The sequence below is a fragment of the Cherax quadricarinatus genome, chromosome 18, assembly GCF_038502225.1.
Source record: "Cherax quadricarinatus isolate ZL_2023a chromosome 18, ASM3850222v1, whole genome shotgun sequence".
NCBI classification, from domain to species: Eukaryota; Metazoa; Arthropoda; class Malacostraca; order Decapoda; family Parastacidae; genus Cherax; species Cherax quadricarinatus.
Window position 1 is genome coordinate 43,883,413 of NC_091309.1, and position 20,000 is coordinate 43,903,412.

The 20,000-nt window shown below is 34.2% G+C and overlaps 1 protein-coding gene across 1 annotated transcript in view; it reads left to right on the plus strand.

Annotated features, from left to right (window-relative positions):
- LOC128689504 (sulfotransferase 1B1) overlaps positions 1–20,000 on the plus strand; it is a 90,710-nt gene that overhangs the window by 51,795 nt on the left and 18,915 nt on the right. Inside the window, exon 3 of the mRNA XM_070086464.1 lies at positions 14,617–14,737. The gene's annotated coding sequence lies outside the window, so the exon portion shown is untranslated. The remainder of the gene's footprint in view (positions 1–14,616; positions 14,738–20,000) is intronic.

The following is a 20,000-nucleotide window of genomic DNA, read 5'->3' on the forward strand; positions in this document are numbered from 1 at the left end:
TATAATATATATAATATATATAATATATATAATATATATATATATATATATATATATATATATATATAGGTAGTAGGTTGGTAGACAGCAACCACCCAGGGAGGTACTACCGTCCTGCCAAGTGAGTGTAAAACGAAAAACTGTAATTGTTTTACATGATGGTTGGATTGCTGGTGTCTTTTGTCTGTCTCATAAATGTGCAAGATTACAGGCATGTCTTGCTACTTACACTTACACTTAGGTCGCACTACACATACATGTACACGTTTATTTATACACACTCATCTGAGTTTTCTTTGATTTTATCTTAATAGTTCTTGGTCTTATTACTTTTCCTTTTATATCCATGGGGAAGTGAAATAAGAATCTTTCCTCCCTGAGCCATGCGTGTTGTAAAAGTCAACTAAAATGCCGGGAACAATGGGCTAGTAACCCCTTTTCCTGTAAAGATTACTAAAAAGAATAAGAAGAAGAAAATTGTCAAAGTGGGTAGTCTGAATGTGCGTGGATGTTGTGCAAATGATAAGAGAGAGAGATGATTGTGGATGTTATGAATGAGAAGAAGCTGGATGACCTGGCTTTAAGTGAAACAAAGCTGAAGGGGGTGGGAGAGTTTCAATGGAGAGGAATAAATGGGATTAGTTCAGGGGTTTCAAATAGAGTTAGAGCTAAAGAAGGAGTAGCAATAATGTTGAAGGATTAGCTATGGCAGGAAAAGAGGGACTACATATGTATAAATTCAAGGATTATGTGGAGTAAAATAAAGATTGGATGTGAAAAGTGGGTTATAGTAAGTGTGTATGCACCTGGAGAAGAGAGAAGTGTAGAGGAGAGAGAGAGATTCTGGAAAATGTTGAGTGAATGCGTGGGGAGTTTTGAATCAAGTGTGAGAGTAATGGTGGTTGGGGATTTCAATGCTAAAGTGGGTAAAAATGTTATTGAGGGAGTATTAGGTAAATTTGGGGTGCCAGGGGTAAATGTAAATGGGGAGCCTTTAATTGAGCTATGTGTAGGAAGAAATTTGGTAATAAGTAACACATATTTTATGAAAAAGAGGATAAAAAAATATACAAAGTATGATGTAGCACGTAATGAAAGTAGTTTGTTAGATTATGTATTGGTGGATAAAAGGTTGATGGGTAGGCTCCAGGATGTACATGTTTATAGAGGGGCAACTGATATATCGGATCATTATTTAGTTGTAGCTACAGTTAGAGTGGGAGGTGGATGGGAAAAGAGGAAGGTGGCAACAACAAGTAAGAGGGAGGTGAAAGTATATAAACTAAGGGAGGAGGAAGTTCTGGTGAGATATAAGCGACTATTGGCAGAAAGGTGGGCTAGTGCAAAGATGAGTAGTGAGGGGGGGTGGTTGAAGAGGTTTGGAATAGTTTTAAAAATGCAGCATTAGAATGTGGGGCAGAAGTTTGTGGTTATAGGAGGGTGGGGGCAGGAGGAAAGAGGAGTGACTGGTGGAATGATGAAGTAAAGTGTGTAATAAAAGAGAAAAAGGTAGCTTATGAGAGGTTTTTACAAAGCAGAAGTGTTATAAGAAGAGCAGAGTATACGGAGAGTAAAAGAAAGGTGAAGAGAGTGGTGAGAGAGTGCAAAATGAGAGCAGATGATAGAGTGGGAGAGGCACTGTCAAGAAATTTTAATGAAAATAAGAAAAAAATTTGGAGTGAGTTAAACAAGTTAAGAAAGCCTAGGGAAAGTATGGATTTGTCAGTTAAAAACAGAGTAGGGGAATTAGTAGATGGGGAAAGGGAGGTATTAGGTAGATGCCGAGAATATTTTGAGGAACTTTTAAATGTTGAGGAAGAAAGGGAGGCGGTAATTTCATGCACTGGCCAGGGAGGTATACCATCTTTTAGGAGTGAAGAAGAGCAGAATGTAAGTGTGGTGGAGGCACGTGAGGCATTACGTAGAATGAAAGGGGGTAAAGCAGCTGGAACTGATGGGATCATGACAGAAATGTTAAAAGCAGGGGGGGATATAGTGTTGGAGTGGTTGGTACTTTTGTTTAATAAATGTATGAAAGAGGGGAAGGTACCTAAGGATTGGCGGAGAGCATGTATAGTCCCTTTATATAAAGGAAAAGGGGACAAAAGAGATTGTAAAAATTATAGAGGAATAAGTTTACTGAGTATACCAGGAAAAGTATACGGTAGGGTTATAATTGAAAGAATTAGAGGTAAGACAGAATGTAGGATTGCGGATGAGCAGGGAGGCTTCAGAGTGGGTAGGGGATGTGTAAATCAAGTGTTTACATTGAAGCATATATGTGAACAGTATTTAGATAAAGGTAGGGAAGTTTTTATTGCATTTATGGATTTAGAAAAGGCATATGATAGAGTGGATAGAGGAGCAATGTGGCAGATGTTGCAAGTACATGGATATGGAATAGGTGGTAAGTTACTAAATGTTGTTAAGAGTTTTTATGAGGATAGTGAGGCTCAGGTTAGGGTGTGTAGAAGAGAGGGACAATACTTCCCGGTAAAAGTAGGTCTTAGACAGGGATGTGTAATGTCACCATGGGGTGTAGATGGGGTTGTAAAAGAAGTAAATGCTAGGGTGTTCGGGAGAGGGGTGGGGTTAAATTATGGGGAATCAAATTCAAAATGGGAATTGACACAGTTACTTTTTGCTGATGATACTGTGCTTATGGGAGATTCTAAAGAAAAATTGCAAAGGTTAGTGGATGAGTTTGAGAATGTGTGTAAAGGTAGAAAGTTGAAAGTGAACATAGAAAAGAGTAAGGTGATGAGGGTATCAAATGATTTAGATAAAGAAAAATTGGATATCAAATTGGGGAGGAGGAGTATGGAAAAAGTGAATGTTTTCAGATACTTTGGAGTTGACGTGTCGGCGGATGGATTTATGAAGGATGAGGTTAATCATAGAATTGATGAGGGAAAAAAGGTGAGTGGTGCGTTGAGGTATATGTGGAGTCAAAAAACGTTATCTACGGAGGCAAAGAAGGGAATGTATGAAAGTATAGTAGTACCAACACTCTTATATGGATGTGAAGCTTGGGTGGTAAATGCAGCAGCGAGGAGACGGTTGGAGGCAGTGGAGATGTCCTGTCTAAGGGCAATGTGTGGTGTAAATATTATGCAGAAAATTCGAAGTGTGGAAATTAGGAGAAGGTGTGGAGTTAATAAAAGCATTAGTCAGAAGGCAGAAGAGGGGTTGTTGTCGTGCCGAATATGTAAAACTGGTCAATTAGCAAGAACTCATTTAAAATTAAGTCCTTTCAAAATTTTCTCTTATACGTTTAAACATATATTTTTTTCATTAATGTTAATGTATTTTTTTTTAATTTTGCTCCAAAAGAAACTTACAAAACTTACCTAACCGTATTATAACAAGAACAATTTATTTTAGCCTAACCCAGCTAAATATATCTTAGATTTGTTTACAATAATTTAATACTAAACAAACACAATGAAATATATTTTTTTCGTTAAGTTCAGAATGATTTTGGCGAAATTATTGCATACACAAATTTTCGCTTGTTTTATATGGCAAAAAATATCGCAAGTTCTGCCTATTCGGCACGACATATATATATATATATATATATATATATATATATATATATATATATATATATATATATATATATATATATATATATATATATATATATATGTATATATATATATATATATATATATATATATATATATATATATATATATATATATATATATATATATATATATATATATGCAATAAGATCACGATAATGTGAGTAGTCACGAAAGCGCTTGGAATTTCTCTATTCTTTCAGAGTGGTTGTTTTGCATATATATATATAGATAGATATATATATATATATATATATATATATATATATATATATATATATATATATATATATATATATATATATATATATATATATATATATGTCGTGCCGAATAGGCAGAACTTGCGATCTTGGCTTAAATAGCAACGCTCATCTTGCCATATAGGATAAGCGAAAATTTGTGTATGCAATAATTTCGCCAAAATCGTTCTGAACCTAACCAAAAAAAATATATTTCACTGAGTTTGTTTAGTATTAAATTACTGTAAACAAATCTAAATTATATTTAGTTGGGTTAGGCTAAAATAAATTATTCTTGTTATAATAAGGTTAGGTAAGTTTTCTAATTTCCTTTTGGTGCAAAATTGTAAATTTTTACATTAACATTAATGAAAAAAATATATCTTTAAACGTATAAGAGAAAATTTCAGAAAGGACTTAATTTTAAATGAGTTCTTGCTAATTGACCAGTTTTACATATTCGGCACGATATATATATATATATATATATATATATATATTTATATATATATATTTATATATATATTTATATATATATAAATATATATATATAAATATATATATATATGTATATATATATATATATATATATATATATATATATATATATATACATATATATATATATATATATATATATATATATATATATATATATATATATATATATATATATATATACATATATATAAACGAAAGCCTGTAATTGTTTTCCATGATGGTAGGATTGCTTGTGTCTTTTGTCTGTCTCATATATATGCAAGATTGCAGATATGTCTTGCTACTTCTACTTACACTTAGGTCACACTACACATACATGTACACGTTTATTTATACACACTCATCTGAGTTTTATTTGATTTTATCTTAATACTTCTTGGTCTTATTACTTTTCCTCTTATATCCATGGGGAAGTGGAATAAGAATCTTTCCTCCGTAAGCCATGCGTGTTGTAAAAGTCAACTAAAATGCCGGGAACAATGGGTTAGTAACCCCTTTTCCTGTAAAGATTACTAAAAAGAATAAGAAGAAGAAAATTGTCAAAGTGGGAAGTCTGAATGTGCGTGGATGTTGTGCAAATGATAAGAAAGAGATGATTGTGGATGTTATGAAAGAGAAGAAGCTGGATGTCCTGGCTTTAAGTGAAACAAAGCTGAAAGGGGTCGGAGAGTTTCAGTGGAGAGGAATAAATGGGATTAGGTCAGGGGTTACAAATAAAGTTAGAGCTAAAGAAGTAGTAGCAATAATGTTGAAGGATAAGATATGGCAGGAAAAGAGGGACTATAAATGTATTAAGTCAAGGATTATGAGGGGTAAAATAAAGGTTGGATGTGAAAAGTGGGTTATAAGAAGCGTATATGCACCTGGAGAAGAGAGAAGTGTAGAGGAGAGAGAGAGATTCTGGGAAATGTTGAGTGAATGCGTGGGGAGTTTTGAACCAAGTGCGTGAGTACTTGTGGTTGGGTATTTCAATGCTAAAGTGGGTAAAAATGTTGTGGAGGGAGTATTAGGTAAATCTGGGGTGCCAGGGGTAAATGTAAATGGGGAGTCTTTATTGAGCTATGTGTATAAAGAGATTTGGTAATAAGTAATACATGTAGCACGCAATGAAAGTAGTTTCTTAGATTATGTATTGGTGGATAAAAGATTAATGGGTAGGCTCAAGGATGTACATGTTTATAGAGGGATAACTGATATATCGGATCATTATTTAGTTGTAGCTACAGTTAGAGTAAGAGGTAGATGGGACAAGAGGAAGGTGGCAACAACAAGTAGGAGGGAAGTGAAAGTGTATAAACTAAGGGAGGAGGAAGTTCGGGTGAGATATAAGCGACAATTGGCAGAAAGGTGGGCTAGTGCAAAGATGAGTAGTAAGACTCAAGAAATCGTAATGAGACGATTGCAAACAAACCATACCCCCGGCCGGGATTAAACCCGCGGTCATAGAGTCTCAAAACTCCAGCCCGTCGCGTTAGCCACTAGACCAGCTAGCCACAATAAGATTCATCCAACTAGGTATATTTCTACACCATATGGTGTAGAAATGTACCTAGTTGGATGAATCTTATTGTGGCTAGCCCTATGGTGTAGAAATATACCTAGTTGGATGAATCTTATTGTGGCTAGCTGGTCTAGTGGCTAAAGCGACGGGCTGGAGTTTTGAGACTCTATGACCGCGGGTTCAGTCCCGGCCGGGGGTATGGTTTGATGAGTAGTAAGGGTTGAAGAGGTTTGGATGAGTTTTAAAAATGCAGTATTTGAATGTGGGGCAGAAGTTTGTGGTTATAGGAGGGTGGGGGCAGGGGGAAAGAGGAGTGATTGGTGGAATGATGGAGTAAAGGGTGTGATGAAAGAGAAAAAGGTAGCTTATGAGAGGTATTTACAAAGCAGAAGTGTTATAAGAAGAGTAAAAGAAAGGTGAAGAGAGTGGTGAGAGAGTGCAAAAGAAGAGCACGTGGTAGAGTGGGAGAGGCACTGTCAAGAAATTTTAATGAAAATAAGAAAAAAATTTGGAGTGAGTTAAACATGTTAAGAAAGCCTAGGGAACAAATGGATTTGTCAGTTAAAAACTGAGTAGGGGAGTTAGTAGATGGGGAGATGGAGGTATTGGGTAGATGGCGAGAATATTTTCAGAAACTTTTAAATGTCAACGAAAAAAGGGAGGCGGTAATTTCATGCACTGGCCAGGGAGGTATACCATCTTTTAAGAGTGAAGAAGAGCAGGATGTGAGTGTGGGGGAGGTACGTGAGACATTACGTAGAATGAAAGGGGGTAAAGCAGCTGGAACTGACGGGATCATGACAGATATGTTAAAAGCAGTGCGTTACATAGTGTTGGAGAGGTTGGTATTTTTGTTTAATAAACGTATGAAAGAGGGGAAGGTACCTAGGGATTGGCGGAGAGCGTGTATAGTCCCTTTATATAAAAGGAAGGGGGACAAAAGAGATTGTAAAAAATATAGAGGAATACGTTTACTGAGTATACCAGGAAAAGTGTATGGTAGGGTTATTATTGAAAGAATTAGAGGTAATACAGAATGCAAAATTGCGGATGAGCAAGGAGGTTTCAGAGTGAGTAGGGGATGTGTAGGGATGTGAAGCATATGTGTAAACAGTATTTAGATAAAGGTAGGGAAGTTTTTATTGCATTTATGATGCAGTGAATGGGAGAGCAATGTTGCAGATGTTGCAAGTACATGGATATGGAATAGGTGGTAAGTTCCTAAATGCTGTAAAGAGTTTTTATGATGGAGTGAATGGGAGAGCAATGTTGCAGATGTTGCAAGTACATGGATATGGAATAGGTGGTAAGTTCCTAAATGCTGTAAAGAGTTTTTATGAGGATAGTGAGGCTCAGATTAGGGTGTGTAGAAGAGAGGAAGACTACTTCCCGGTCAAAGTAGGTCTTAGACAGGGATGTGTAATGTCACCATGGTTGTTCAATATATTTATAGATGGGGTTGTAATGGAAGTAAATGCTAGGGTGTTTGGCAGAGGGGTGGGATTAAATTATGGGGAATTAAATACGAAATGGGAAGTGACACAGTTACTTTTTGCTGATGATACTGTGCTTATGGGAGATTCTAAAGAAAAATTGCAAAGGTTGGTGTACGAATTTGGGAGTGTGTGTAAAGGTAGAAAGTTGAAAGTGAACATAGAAAAGAGTAAGGTGATGAGGGTATCAAATGATTTAGATAAAGAAAAATTGGATATCAAATTGGGGAGGAGGAGTATGGAAGAAGTGAATGTTTTCACATATTTGGGAGTTGACGTGTCGGCGGTTGGATTTATGAAGGATGAGGTTAATCATAAAATTGATGAAGGAAAAAAGGCGAGTGGTGCATTGAGGTATATGTGGAGGCAAAAAATGTTATCTATGGAGGCAAAGAAGGGAATGTACGAAAGTATAGTAGTACCAACACTCTCATATGGGTGTGAAGCTTGGGTTGTAAATGCTGCATTGAGGAGGCAGTTGGAGGCAGTGGAGATGTCCTGTCTAAGGGCAATGTGTGGTGTAAATATTATGCAGAAAATTCGAAGTGTGGAAATTAGGAGAAGGTGTGGAGTTAATAAAAGTATTAGTCAGAGGGCTGAAGATTGCTTGTTGAGGTGGTTTGGTCATTTAGAGAGAATGGATCAAAGTAGAATGACATTGAGAGCGTATAAATATGTAGGGGAAGGAAGGCGGGGTAGGGCTCGTCCTCGAAAAGGTTGGATGAAGGGAGTAAAGGAGGTGTTTTGGGCGAGAGGTTGAACTTCCAGCAAGCGTGCGTGAGCGTGATAGATAGGAGTGAATAGAGACGAATGATATTTGGGACCTGACAATCTGTTGGAGTGTGAGCAGGGTAATATTTAGTGAAGGGATTCAGGGAAACCAGTTATTTTATATAACCGGAGTCCTGGAAATGGGAAGTACAATGCCTGCACTCTAAAAGAGGGGTTTGGGATATTGGCAGTTTGGAGGGATATGTTGTGTATTTTTATACGTATATACTTCTAAATTGTTGTATTCTGGGCACCTCTGCAAAAACAGTGATTATGTGTGAGTGAGGTGAAATTGTTGGATGATAATGAAAGTATTTTCTTTTTGAGGATTTTCTTTCTTTTTGGGTCACCCTGCCTCGGTGGGAGACAGCCGACTTGTTCAAATAAATAAATAAATATATATATATATATATATATATATATATATATATATATATATATATATATATATATATATATATATATATATATATATATATATATATATTTTATATATATATATATATATATATATATATATATATATATATATATATATATATATTTATGCAGAACTACCACTGTGAAAGAATAGAGAAGTTCCAAGCGCTTTCGTGACTATTCACATTATCAAGGATAATGTGAGTAGTCACGAAGCTCTTCGAACTTCTCTATTTTTTCACAGTGGTTGTTTTGCATATTCTGAAATCACCTGTTTACTCTGATCTTATTGCATATATATATATATATATATATATATATATATATATATATATATATATATATATATATATATATATATATGTCGTGCCGAATATGTAAAACTGGTCAATTAGCAAGATCTCATTTAAAATTAATTCCTTTCTGAAATTTTCTCTTATACGTTTAAAGATATTTTTTTTTCATTAATGTTAATGTAAAAATTTATAATTTTGTACCAAAAGAATCTTAGAAAACTTACCTAACCTTATTATAACAAGCGCAATTTATTTTAGCATAACCCAACTAAATATATTTTAGATTTGTTTACAATAATTTAATACTAAACAAACACAGTGAAATATATATTTTTCGTTAGGTTCAGAATTATTTTGGCGAAATTATTGCATACACAAATTTTCACTTGTCCTGTATGGCAAGATGAGCGTTGCTATTTAAGCCAAGATCGCAAGTTCTGCCTATTCGGCACTACATATATATATATATATATATATATATATATATATATATATATATATATATATATATATATATATATATATATATATATATATATATATATATATATATATATATATATATAAATCTAGGATGTGTATTTTCATCGTTATGCTCAGATTGATTTCCGCTGATATGTAGCAAAAACAAATTTTCAGTCGGTGATTCGGCAAATTGAACTCTTGTTAAATAGTCCAAAGTGTAGAATTCGGCTTAATTACTATGACACACACACACACATATATTATATAACATTATCGAAACTAGTGGCTAGAGTGGTCCAATGGTTAAAGCATCGCGAAGGTTGTCTTATTCCCATGGGGTGGGACAAGGTGATGCGGGATCGAGTCTCGGCCAGCCAAGACTTGTTTGTTCATATTCATATTCATATTCATATTCATATAGTTTATTTGGACAGATACTTAGCTTTACAATGAATGATAGAAGTCGGGTGTAGATGCCAAAAGCCCCCTGTATGCAGAGCATGATGGGCAGGCTTAAAATTAATTTAAAATTAGCTAAGCAATGATTGGTTCAATGGTAAAAATTATCGTAAACAGTTTACAATTTGAAACAAAGAAATTTGAACATTCGCATTTGAAGCATTATAGCTGTACAATGTATAACAAACAAGATTATCAATTTACTGTATGTTGTCTTGAAGTTTTAAGATTTAAGTAATTAGGAGATTTATTGGTAATGTTAAATATTGAGTGTTAATTAATTAGTCCTTGGCGAGTAAGTGGTTTTTTAGAAGAGTCTTAAATTTATTTTACACAGTGTGATATGGACACGGGGGACATCAAAAAGAGATCTGTATCTTGTGTTATGGTCATGTGTCCTGTTAAGGTTGGTGAGGAGAGGCTACAGTGGAGGGTTTATGTTTGCGTGTATTGTTCTATTTATGTAGTAAGCACATGAACAAGTGTGGATGTTATTTATGGTGAGCAAATTTAGACTTCTGAATAGAGCTGGAGTATGCTGTCGCCAGTGGGAATTTGTTATCATTCTGATTGCAGGCTTTTGCTGGGTTAAATCCCCATTCACAAATTCCATATGTGAGATAAGGGTAGATGAGTGAGTGATACAGTGCCAGGAGAGCTGATTGTGGAACATAGTATCGTATCTTTGATAGTATGCCTACTGTCTTAGAGATTTTCTTGGAAATTTGTTATATATCTGTCTGGAATTTGAGGCTACTGTCAAGGTGGATTCCTAGGAATTTTCCCTCTGTGAGCCTTGTGATGGGTTCTCTGTTTATGTTAAGTGGAACATTTGCAGCTCTGGTTTCAAACTGAATGAAATAGGTTGTGTCAGTATTTAGGGTAAATTTATTAGTCATCATCCAGGTATATATTTTCTGCAATTCAGCATTGACAGTGTTGACGAGTATGATTATGTTTGGGTGGGAGAAGTATCATCTGCAAATAATATGGGTTTGAGTAGCTGTGATGTATTCGGTAGGTCATTGATGTAGATGAGAATGAGGAGTGGTCCCAGGACACTTCCTTGTGGGACTCCTACTGTGATTGGTTGTGTGGAAGAGTTTGCACCATTTGCGTACACGTAATGGCTTCTGTTACTAAGGTATGGCTTTAGGTAGTTGAGGGAGTGGCCTCTTATACCATAGTGTGTTAATTTGGTGTGCAGCAGTTCATGGTCGACTGTATCTAAAGCTTTACGTAAGTCAATGAAAATTCCCAGTGTGACTTCCTTCTTCTCGAGAGCGGTATATATTAGTTTTAGCATGCGTATAATAGCATCATTTGTGCTTTTATTTTTCCTGAATCCAAACTGGCAGGGGTTTAGTATGTTGTTTGAGATGAGGTAAGAATAGATCTATCTATGAATTAATTTTTCAAAGATTTTAGAGAGTAGTGCTCAGTTAGAAATTGGTCTATAGTTATTCGAGTCTGCTTCATCACCTCCTTTGTGGATCAGGGTAACCCTCGCTATTTTCAGAACTGCTGGAAGGTGGAGGATTCAATGGGTATTTTTAAAGAGTGTTGCAATAATTGGTGATAGTACTTGTGAAGTACATAAGAGTAGGCAAGTTGTTCATGTCTCCTGCCTAGTATTTAAGGGTGTTGATGATGAGCGAGACTTCTGATGGGTTGGTTGGAGCTAGGAATAGTGTTTGCTGGTAGGTGCCTGTGAGATAGTCTGACGGACGGGTGTTTGAGCTTGGGATTTTGCTTGCTAGATTCTTTCCTATGGTGGAGAAGAAAACATTGAGTCTGCTGTTTCAGTTGGTGGGAGCTGGGGCTCGTCTGATTTTGTTAATTTGATTATTTAGTTTTCCAAGTCTTTTTTATGTCACCTTTGATGTTTTGTAATCTGTTTTCATAATACATTTTTTTGATCTTCTTATCAGGCTGGTAAGGGCTGACAAATAACTATTTGCTGTGAGCTGTTTAGTTTTTTTTAGGGCAATGCTTGTTATAGAGGTAGTGGGTTCTTTTTGTAAAATTATTAATACATTCATTAGTGTCTGTATATGTTTCAAGCTCATTATGCCAGTCGACATTATTCATAGCTGCTATAAAGTTATTTAAAACTGTTTCGTTATGCAGTCTGAAGGTAACTTTAGTAGTGTCTTGGAGAAATTTACCTAGGTTGGTTATAAGAAAGGTAGGGTAGTGGTCTGTGGTGTTGTCTGTGATTATGCCTGATTTTAAAGGGGATATAGTGTTAATCCAGATGTGGTCCAATAAAGAGATACTATTCTGGGAGATTCCTGTAGGTTTTGATATTATTGGTAGTAAAAAGCAGTTGCTCATAGTGTTTGTGAATTCAGTAACTTGTGGGTCCTGGTCATGTAGTACACTTATGTTGAAATCTCCTGGTAGTAGTAGATGGTCTTTGTTCATATGTGCATCAGTTATCAAATTCCCTAATTTTTTCACTAGAGTGGTTAATGTTTGACTGTGGTACTCTGTAAATGTTTATGACTGTGAGGGGATTTTGTAGGTCTTTTGATTTCAATATAACTATAATATATTCACCATGCTCATCCCTTGTGTATGAATTATTGATACATTCAAGTTGATTTGAGTAGTATATAGCTGTTCCACCCCCTTGCTGGTCTGTCCTACAGTTGTGTATGACTGTATGTATCCAGGAATGGCACAGACATCTGTAGTGCCAGGTTTTAGTCAAGTTTCTGTGAGTGTGATGATTGACACACTGGAATTAAGGGAATTGAGTAATGCTATGAGGTCATCGTAATGTTTGTTCAACGATCTGACATTGTAATTAAAGATAGTTATGTTATTGTTTGTTCTGAGTAATGTCTTAGCTTGGTCTGCTGTAATTAAATTACAGTTGTTGTTTGATTCGTGTAAGTCATTTAATAAAAGGTTAAAATCTGGATCAAGGTTTGTAATCATAAGAATGAGAGTGACTCTACAGTCTTTTTGAATAAGGTTTTTGAATAAGTATTGTCTTGAACTTAATAATTATGGTACTTAACTAATTTATCTTACTAGCTAATGGATTGTTACACTAGTTTTTTGAGAGAGAAAAATACAGAACTACAGTTTCCTCTTTGTGAGGTACAGATTTGATGAATTAATATTGAACTGTCATTGTTTTAGAATTTGACACAGTTGTAGATTTTGAATAGATGTTTACTGAAGACAATAAAATGAAATAAGATAAAACAGAAGTTTGTAATACTAGTTTATGTAAGTAATTATAAAATACAAGGATTAAAACTCTTATTATGACACAAGTTTGATAATATAATATTGCACTGGTTATCAGGTCTATAGTGTTAGTTTACAATAGTAAGCAAGTATTGGTATATTAAAAGTAAAAAAACAACTAAAAAGAGCGAATATAGAGGGTGTAGTGATCAAATGTACAAATGTTAAAAGGTAGTAAATAAATGGTAGTAAATATGGTGTTTAATAATAATTTCAGTAATATTGATAAAAAAATATAAATTAATATATATATATATATATATATATATATATATATATATATATATATATATATATATATATATATATATATATATATATATATGTATATATGTGTATGTATGTATATATATATATGTATATATGTATATATATATATATATATATATATATATATATATATATATATATATATATATATATATATATATATATATATATATATTGAAAAAAAAGATATTTTTTATTTCAAGTATTAGATTTTTAAGAACAGTTATTTGGATTCAGTATTGCATTACTGAGGTAGTTGATCTTTTGATTACTAACACAATGAACTGTGAAATTTGTACAATAATGGTGCAAAACATACACTACATGTAGGCTTGTAGGTTGGACATTGTTTAATTATTGTCTGTAAGATCAGTGGCTCTGAGAAATCGTGATAGATCATTCTCGTTAGTGATTGTGTACAGTTGGTCTACATTTGTTTTCCTAACTAGAATTTTCCCATCCAGTGTGAAGCATTGGTGTATTGTGTCATTATTCTCCCGCTAAAGTTTTCTGATTCTATACAGGAGGTTCTGACGTTTTTTGGTGAGACACTCATTTATGAATATCTCTTTCTTTACTTTAATAGATGCAATAATTAAGTCTTTTTTCCTGTCATGTGAGTGGAATCTAACATAACACTTTTTCTACCATGGGATCCTAGTAACCTGGCTGACTTTATTTCTGACTCTGGTACAGTAACACTTGTTTGGTCCTTTATGATCTGGAGAGTAATTTCTTTACTGTTTGTTTGGTTCATATCACTGGGAAAAAGTGGACTGTTAACTATTACTGCGTCTGATAGTTTATCTTGCTTAGTTTTATCTTCTTGGAGAGCAAAGTAGTCACTGAACTGGTTATCCAAGTTGTTCTTCCATTCTTTTACTGCTTCCTCAACATTTGTGTTAAGAGATATTATTTTTTCTGTGTGGCTATCTATGACTGTTTGGGTGGTCTTGTCATAGTTAGTCATTCCTAGTGTTGATAACTTTTGTTCAAGACTGAGGATTTTGTTCTCGAGTTGTGACATCCTGGTGTCTTGTTTTGTTAGCGTCTCTCGAAGATTCGTGTTTTCAATAACAAAGGTGGAGATGTATGACTTAAGGGTATCGGGATCGTTTGTTATACCTGAGAGACTACTTGGTAGGTTGAATCCGAAGAAGAGAGAGTTGTTTGAGGCGGAGGCAGCCATTTAGTAGATGAAATACGGAAAACGAAAAAGTGGTGCAGATAATATGGTGTTGTGACCACTGATGATGGTGTGGGCACTAATTATGTAGTTCAAGTACTAAGTATAGTGTTGGTTGTGAAGGTAGTGCAGGAACTGACAGTGTTGTACACCATCAGATAGTGTATGTGTGCCGGGATCCTCGTGATGTGTGTGTCTCCTCCTACTACCACCACATCAAGCTGCTTGGCTACAAGGACACCTTCAATCACTTCGTCCAATTATTCCTTGTTGACTTAAGTATGATTCTCATTTTCTGTTACTTAATGTTAAAGAAGAAACAAAGTTAATTAAAGCTGCTTTGAAACAAAGATGATTTCTATCAAGCAAATTCATCGCTGAAAGAAATATAACAGGATCGAGGATTAGTGGTTTAATGAATCAGGCAGTTGGTAATATTATAATGATAATAATAATAATGATATTAGGGAAGGATAGTTGATAATAATAGGATTGGCATTAAAATTAAGAATAGAATAGTTAGGATGATGATAATAATGATATTTGCTGATGATAAGAATGGTGCTGAATCAGGTTGTTAGTAATAAAATAATGACAATAATGATATTAGGGGATGATAGGTGATAATAATGATAGGAATGACATTCAAATTAAGAATAGCCTAGTTATTATGAGACAGAAAGCCAGAATAGGAAAAATTCACACAGGCATGTTAACTGACACTGCGAGTATTTCCTGAATGTTCTGGAAGGTGCTGCCACACCGTTCACGAAAGAGGGATTTTTTTCCCCTCTATTTCATTAGTTAGAAGGTTGTAAATGAAGATATGTAATGATCCAATATCGCAACTTTAACCGCCACATTATCTGTTCTTAGCGGTTAGAAGCTTTGGGATGTCTATTAATTATCTTCTAGTATTTTCTTCATGCTATCTGCAAACTGTGAGGAATACCCCGAACCGCCCCCATATGGGTTATGGGATGTGGGGAGGAACCGGTGTGTACGTTGGCATCCCGCCTGCCTTCCCAGACAATTTGAGACTGGCCGGTGCCTCCAAACTACCATTCTATGAAAACTTACCTGACTCCTCCTGTTACTGTCTTTGCAACATTGCATAGCTCCTGATGACGCACTGAGAAGTGTAAAAGGAATTCAGATAAAGATTTCCACCCCCTGGGGCTTGTCTTGCATATATCTATTTATCTATCTATCTGTCTATCGACACATACATACATACATATAAATATATATATATATACATATATATTATATATATATATATATATATATATATATATATATATATATATATATATATATATATATATATATATATATATATGTATATATATATATATGCATATATATACCACCCCCTTATATTTAATATATATTTTATTTAAAAACAAAATACATTGACAAAACATTCACAAATATACTCATAGCTACCTCTCGAATATTTTGTCCAACTCGCCGGCGGTGGGCCACGTGGCCAGAATCCTGCAGGCATTTCCTCTCTGGATCGCTACACTGAGCCTCTGAAAGAGGAAGCTGGTCGCCCTGTGGTCCTTGGTTTCTATGACGAGTTTTTCACCCATCTCTTTGAGGAACTTTAGAGCACACTTGCCCCATGCTTCAAGGGTCTCCGTCCCTATTGGGATGAAGCTATAACAACGGGGATGGTCTTCATATTTGCGGATCTTCTGGGTCTGCCTGCGTTTATATATATATTTATATATAAATAAATAAATAAATAAATAAATAAATGAATAAATATATATATATATATATATGTATATATATATATATATATATATATATATATATATATATATATATATATATATATATATATATATATATATATATATATATATTCATTATTTATTTATTTATATATAAATATATATATAAACGCATATATATATATATATATATATATATATATATATATATATATATATATATATATATATATATATATATATATATATATATATATATATATATATATATATATATGTCGTGCCGAATATGTAAAACTGGTCTATTAGCAAGAACTCATTTAAAATTAAGTCCTTTCTAAAATTTTCACTTATACGTATAGAGACATATTTTTTTCATTAATATTAATATAAAAATTTTTAATTTTGCTCCAAAAGAATCTTAGAAAACTTAAATAACCTTATTATAACAAGAACAATTTATTTTAACCTAACCCAACTAGATATATTTTAGATTTGTATACAATAATTAAATACTAAACAAACGCAGTGAAATATATTTTTTTGTTACTTTCAGAATGATTTTGATGAAATTATTGCATACTCAAATTTTCGCAAGTCCTATATGGCAAGATGAGCGTTGCTATTTAAGCCAAGATAGCAAGTTCTGCCTATTCGGGACGACATATATATATATGTATATATATATATATATATATATATATATATATATATATATATATATATATATATATATATATATATATATATATATATATATATATATATATATATATATATATATATATATATATATATATATATATATATATATATATATATATATATATATATATATATATATATATATATATATATATATATATATATATATATATATATATATATATATATATATATATATATATATATATATATATATATATATATATATATATGTCGCGTGGAATATGTAAACCTGGTCAATTAGCAAGAACTCATTTATAATTAAGTTCTTTCTAAAAAAAATTCTTATACGTTTAAAGATATATTTTTTTCATTAATGTTGATGTAAAAATTATAATTTTCCACCAAAAGAATCTTAGAAAACTTACCTAACCTTATTATAACAAGAACAATTTATTTTAGCCTAACCCAACTAAATATATTTTAGATTTGATTGCAATAATTTAATACTCAACAAACACAGTGAAATATATTTTTTTCCATAGGTTCAGAATGATTTTAGCGAAATTATTTCATACACAAATTTTCACTTGTCCTATATGGCAAGATGAGCGTTGCTATTTAAGCCAAGATCGCAAGTTCTGCCTATTCTGCACGACATATATATGTATATATATATATATATATATATATATATATATATATATATATATATATATATATATATATATATATATATATATATATATATATATATATATATGTATATATATATATATATATATATATATATATATATATATATATATATGAATATATACATATATATATATTTTTTTATTATTATTATCACACTGGCCGATTCCCACCAAGGCAGGGTGGCCCGAAAAAGAAAAACTTTCTCCATCATTCACTCCATCACTGTCTTGCCAGAAGGGTGCTTTACACTACAGTTTTTAAACTGCAACATTAACACCCCTCCTTCAGAGTGCAGGCACTGTACTTCCCATCTCCAGGACTCAAGTCCGGCCTGCCGGTTTCCCTGAACCCCTTCATAAATGTTACTTTGCTCACACTCCAACAGCACGTCAAGTATTAAAAACCATTTGTCTCCATTCACTCCTGTCAAACACGCTCGCGCATGCCTGCTGGAAGTCCAAGCCCCTCGCACAAAAACCTCCTTTACCCCCTCCCTCCAACCTTTCCAAGGCCGACCCCTACCACGCCTTCCTTCCACTACAGACTGATACACTCTTGAAGTTATTCTGTTTCGCTCCATTCTCTCTACATGTCCGAACCACCTCAACAACCCTTCCTCAGCCCTCTGGACAACAGTTTTGGAAATCCCGCACCTCCTCCTAACATCCAAACTACGAATTCTCTGCATTATATTCACACCACACATTGCTCTCAGACATGACATCTCCACTGCCTCCAGCCTTCTCCTCGCTGCAACATTCATCACCCATGCTTCACACCCATATAAAAGCGTTGGTAAAACTATATATATATATATATATATATATATATATATATATATATATATATATATATATATATATATATATATATATATATATTTATTTATTTTATTATCACACTGGCCGATTCCCACCAAGGCAGGGTGGCCCGAAAAAGAAAAACTTTCACCATCATTCACTCCATCACTGTCTTGCCAGAAGGGTGCTTTACACTACAGTTTTTAAAGTGCAACATTAACACCCCTCCTTCAGAGTGCAGGCACTGTACTTCCCATCCCCAGGACTCAAGTCCGGCCTGCCGGTTTCCCTGAACCCCTTCATAAATGTTACTTTGCTCACACTCCAACAGCACGTCAAGTATTAAAAACCATTTGTCTCCATTCACTCCTATCAAACACGCTGATGCATGCCTGCTGGAAGTAAAAGCCCCTCGCACACAAAACCTCCTTTACCCCCTCTCTCCAACCTTTCCTAGGCCGACCCCTACCCCGCCTTCCTTCCACTACAGACTGATACACTCTTGAAGTCATTCTGTTTCGCTCCATTCTCTCTACATGTCCGAACCACCTCAACAACCCTTCCTCAGCCCTCTGGACAACAGTTTTGGTAATCCCGCACCTCCTCCTAACTTCCAAACTACGAATTCTCTGCATTATATTCACACCACACATTGCCCTCAGACATGACATCTCCACTGCCTCCAGCCTTCTCCTCGCTGCAACATTCATCACCCATGCTTCACACCCATATAAGAGCGTTGGTAAAACTATACTCTCATACATTCCCCTCTTTGCCTCCAAGGACAAAGTTCTTTGTCTCCACAGACTCCTAAGTGCACCACTCACTCTTTTCCCCTCATCAATTCTATGATTCACTTCATCTTTCATAGACCCATCCGCTGACACGTCCACTCCCAAATATCTGAATACATTCACCTCCTCCATACTCTCTCCCTCCAATCTGATATTCAATCTTTCATCACCTAATCTTTTTGTTATCCTCATAACCTTACTCTTTCCTGTATTCACCTTTAATTTTCTTCTTTTGCACACCCTACCAAATTCATCCACCAATCTCTGCAACTTCTCTTCAGAATCTCCCAAGAGCACAGTGTCATCAGCAAAGAGCAGCTGTGACAACTCCCACTTTGTGTGTGATTCTTTATCATTTAACTCCACGCCTCTTGCCAAGGCCCTCGCATTTACTTCTCTTACAACCCCATCTATAAATATATTAAACAACCACGGTGACATCACACATCCTTGTCTAAGGCCTACTTTTACTGGGAAATAATTTCCCTCTTTCCTACATACTCTAACTTGAGCCTCACTATCCTCGTAAAAACTCTTCACTTCTTTCAGTAACCTACCTTCTACACCATACACTTGTAACATCTGCCACATTGCCCCCCTCCCTATCCATCCTGTCATACGCCTTTTCCAAATCCATAAATGCCACCAAAACCTCTTCAGCATTATCTAAATACTGTTCACTTATATGTTTCACTGTAAACACCTGGTCCACACACCCTCTGCCTTTTCTAAAGCCTCTTTGTTCATCTGCTATCCTATTCTCCGTCTTGCTCTTAATTCTTTCAATAATAACTCTACCATGCACTTTACCAGGTATACTCAACAGACTTATCCCCCT